The sequence below is a fragment of the Triticum aestivum genome, chromosome 2B, assembly GCF_018294505.1.
Source record: "Triticum aestivum cultivar Chinese Spring chromosome 2B, IWGSC CS RefSeq v2.1, whole genome shotgun sequence".
Taxonomy (NCBI): Eukaryota; Viridiplantae; Streptophyta; class Magnoliopsida; order Poales; family Poaceae; genus Triticum; species Triticum aestivum.
In genome coordinates, this window is record NC_057798.1 from 116,704,333 (window position 1) to 116,709,236 (window position 4,904).

Consider the following 4,904-nt stretch of genomic DNA (forward strand, 5'->3'; position numbering starts at 1 on the left):
TCCGTGCTTGGTCGACGCTACGTACCATACATACATACGTATAGAGAGGACTAGCTAGACACGCTAGCTAGCTAGTAAGCAAACAGAAGATCGTCATGAACATATATGCATACAGAGAGAAGTGATATCGACCACCTCTCCTTCTCCGAGAGATTGGTCGAACAAACAAGTTCTCGTATATCTATCCGACACTACCGGCTACATATATACAATAATTATCTTTTACAAATATATAATCTCCTAAAATACGGACGCGTGGTCCACATAGTATTCTCCGTCTTCAGCGATCACGTGGTCAAGAAAGAATGCCGCCAATTCCTCTTGAATTGCTCGCATGCGATCTGGTGCTAGGAGTTCATCCCGCATCCGAAACATCTAATTTTAAGAAGGGGGTCAATACATACATACATATATATATATATATATATATACATACATATATATATATATGAATGAATGAAACTCAACACAAATGATGGTAATAAAATAAAATTGTGAATATTGTTATTTACGCACTTCATATTGTTTGTCGGAGTAGCCCCGCTCACAAGTCGTGTGGCGGATGGACTCGCAAATGTAGTATCCACAGAAATCATTCCCTTGTTCCTACCACAACCACTTTACAAGAAATAGAGGTCAATCAAACTGATAATTAGCAAGCATGCTAAATGGTATTGATGAAACTAGCGCTTGAATCACTAGGAGATGCCTGGAATATGCTACTATATAGTACTTACTTTCGGGTGCCTAAATTGCAGCTTCTTCGGTAGTCCCGGAGCTTTTTTGGTGAATTTTCTCCAAGCCCTGCCATACAAAGAAAACAATTACTTGATATCAGAAATGAACAAAGTTGCTGATATGGTGGATAATGATCGATTTAACTTACTTCTCGAGCATTTCAGTCATGTCCGCATACTCCTTGGGATCTTTTCTCTTGGAGTCTAAGACAGTTACTACTCCCTTCTCAAGCTTAATCTCTAGGAGAATATAGTGGTAGCTGCACACACATGCATAACTCATCAATATTACATTACTATAACCTGGACTAATAAGGAAACCGAATATGCCACAAGACAGTAACACTCACTTGAAGTTGTAAGGAAAGAGTATTATATCTTTGTGTTCATTTATTTCCAACGATCGTAGCAAGTTGGCCTCGGTTTCTTGGGCACGATATTGAACCTCAGTTGCATCTATGAGATACGTGTTAATGAACCCAATATCTCCCACTTGTCTTTTCTTCAATTCGGCGATCTTCAATCTACATAATATAGTGAGGATAATTATAAATACATGCAAATGAAAGGGCTGAGTTATATAGAGAGACTTAATGACGGAAGTAGTACTACTTACAGACAGTAGGAGGTGACCGTTGCTTTATTGATGGCCAATTGATTGAAAAACTGATAGAACTCCTCAAACGGAATAGGCAACAGTTCAATTCCAAGGAGGTAATGCTCCTTTTTAACTCTCACATACAAAGTACTCCTCCCCTCAGACTCTTTGCAGGTTTTCATGTACCAATCATGCAATCTTCGCATCATCGTTGATAGAGAACTTTCATCTTTGACGAGAGGCTTCCCGTACTCGTATCTTTGTATCTGCACCTCCAAGATATCATAATGTACATCGTCGGGCAGGTAATCTGCAGGATTGCCATAACCGGGGCACCATCCTCGGATCGACGATGTCGCTAGCAGGCACCTTGAGCGGGGGGCACGATTGCTTCGCTTGTTCGCCGAGCTGGGCAATTTGTTTCCCAGCTCGTCGTTCTTTCATCCTTTGATCACTTTTAGTACTTCCCGACCTCTCCGCTTCGGCAAATGCCTTTCCAATAATGCGCTCATTGTTGCCTTTCGACGGAGACTTGGGTGGTTTTGTCAGGGCAGCCAGAGTGCGCTTCCCTTTCACCGGATCTGCCTTCTCCTCCGGAGGTGGATGTCTCTTTGCTTTCAACCCTTGAAACCAGTCATCCACTTCGGTCTGCGCGATCTTCGCGTTTTCCTTCTCGCTCCTCTCGTACGGTAACTTCTCTGGAGTCTTCAGAGAAGGACCGAATCTGTATCTCCTCCCGCCTTTGGCTGTACTGCTAGACGCCGGCAGAGTAGACAGAGCAGATGTCTTCTTTCCTTGCTTACGAGGTGGAGGAGAAGGACTGCGACGCGCCGTAGAAGCCGGAGCGGCGGCGGGTCTCTTCCGCCCTTGCTGACGAGGCGGAGAAGGAGGAGGCTGGCTGCTCGTGCGCGCCGGCGCAGGCGGAGAAGGAGGCGGAGTGCCGCCACGCGCCGGAGAAGGAGCGGGCCGAGTGCCCTGATCGTCACTCGCCGGTGGAGGAGGCGGAGTGCCCTGACTCGCCGGAGGAGGAGGAGGAGGCGGAGGCATCCAGTTCGGAAGGTTGATGAGATCCTTCCGCCATAAGCATGGAGTCTTCAAAGCAGAACCCAGCCGATACTCCCCTTCACCGGTAGGGTGGTCAAGCCGGAGGTCCTCAAATCCCTCCGTTATTTCATCGACCATCACCTTAGCATATCCTTCTGGAATCGGCCGGCAGTGAAAAGTTGAGTCGGGTTTAGTAGGATAAACAGAGCCAACAGCCGCCTTGACCTTCAAATTGCTCCATTGCGCCATAAGGTGGCAATTTTCAGCATACGTGATAGCATCCACGGGATAGCTGGCAGGAGCCGTCAAGGCATGCTCTGGCTGAAGCAGCTCGGTGGAAGCCACACTGCTTTTCCGCTGAGATGGCGGGGTAGCTTTGGGGGAAGCTTCGGCAGGTCGTTTGCTGCGATCTGCTTCTCGTTCCTCTAGCCCCATTACCCTTTCGTGCAGCGACTGCAGTTGGCTCTGCTCCAGTTTCTTCCTCCTCTCGTGGGTTTTGTAACCCCCTGCGTCCGGAAATCCAGCCTTCCACAAAACGGAGCCTGGCGTGCCTCGTGTCCGTCCAGGGTGCTCAGGATTGCCGAGGGCCATTGTGAGCTCGTCCTTCTCCCTGTCTGGAACAAACGTCCCTTGCTGCGTTGCTTCGATATATTGCTGAAGCTTCTTGACTGGTATGTCCAATTGTTCCTCCGTCCAAATGCACTTCCCTGTTATAGGGTCCAAGGATCCGCCGGCCCCAAAGAACCAAGTCCGGCAACGTTCTGGCCAGTTCATTGTCTCTGGTTCGATTCCTTTATCAAGCAGATCATTCTCAGCCTTGGCCCACTTAGGCTGGGCTACGAGGTAGCCACCTGACCCCGTGCGATGGTGAAGCTTCTTCTTCTCAGCATTTCTCTTGTTTGTCGCCGACATTTTTTTACTCTTTTCCGATGTCTTGTGGGCCACAAATGCGGGCCAGTCATCTCTGATCTTCTCATATTTGCCAATGAATTCTGGTGTCTCATTTTTTTCGACATACCTATTGAGGTCTTTCTTCCAATTCCTGAATAGGTCTGCCATCTTCCTCAGAGCAAAAGACTTGATTAATGGCTCTATAACTGGCTTCTCCGGATCATCCTCCGGCGGTAGGGTGAAATTTGACTTCAGCTCAGTCCAAAGATTCTTTTTCTGCATCTCATTGACATAAGACACCTCAGGGTCTTCGTTCTTAGGCTTATACCATTGCTGGATGCTGATCGGGATCTTGTCCCTAACCAGAACCCCACACTGAGCAACAAATGCCTTCTTTGTCCGGTAGGGTTCAATCGGTTGGCCGTCGCGCGCGACTTGTATGATCTCAAACTTTTCATCCGAGCTCAACTTTTTCTTCGGGCCTCGTCTCTTTACCGAAGTTGTGCTCGATCCGGAGGGCTAGAAAAAAGAACAAAGACGAGAGTTAATTAATATGTGTACATACCAAAACAATGAGTGCATCAATTAGCTAGTCAGCACAGGCTTAACTAATATATATACCTGGCCGGAATCGGTTTGGTGATCACCGTAGCCGTCCTCACGGTCTACTTCTTCACCCTCTCCTTCTTGCACCGGCATTGGGTCATCGGAGCCATGTAAATCAATGAGGAGAGGGCCAGCTGCTTCTTCACCCTCTCCTTCCAGACCATCGTTGTCGTTGAGAAACATCGAGGAGAGGGCATCACTTCCTTCTGCGATTATGTCCCTCAACAACGCTTCTTGTGCTTCGTCTCGGGGGGTGTCCATAGTTTCTACAAATATTTACAACATGGCAATTATTATTCAAACATGACAGATATGGATATATTAGTGGTAAACGTAGAACTAGCTAGCTAATCACAATAAGGAATCATATTAGTGGCCTCGATGCTGCTTCTCTAGGGTTTGGGGTGGCCTCAACAATGCTTCAAGGGTTAGGGGGTGGCCTCGAGAACGCTTCAAGCTAGGAGGGGGTAATATCGACCCCCCCACATGTTGAAGCTATCGGGAGGGGGTCGGCGTTGAACACTACATATATGTCCCACAAGTGACGTGGGCATCGACGCCCGCGGTAGGGTAGAGGGTCGTGGATCACCGAGCGATCGAGGGTCAAGGGGTCGGGAGGATCGCCGAGGGGTCGAGAGCCTTCGACCCTTGACCCCTTAACGACCCTCGACCCTGAAACCTTCGACCCTTGACCCCTTAACGACCCTCGACCCTGAAACCTTCGACCCTTGACCCCTTAACGACCCTCGACCCTCTACCCTAGTTCCCGACCCTCGACCCCTCGGTGATCCTCGACACCCTCGTTATATCGACAACGAAGCAACATACATATACATGGGAAAATAATGTTATCGGGGAGGGGGTATCGGTACCCCCCTCGTGTCAAAGTTTCTTCTTTCTCCTATATTCCTTTCTTTCTTCTTCTCCTCTCATGTTGAAGTTATCGGGAGGGGTATATCGACGATGACAGAGGAGAAGATCGAAGAAAAAAAAGAAGAAGAAAAAGAGGAGAAGAAGAAAGGAATAGA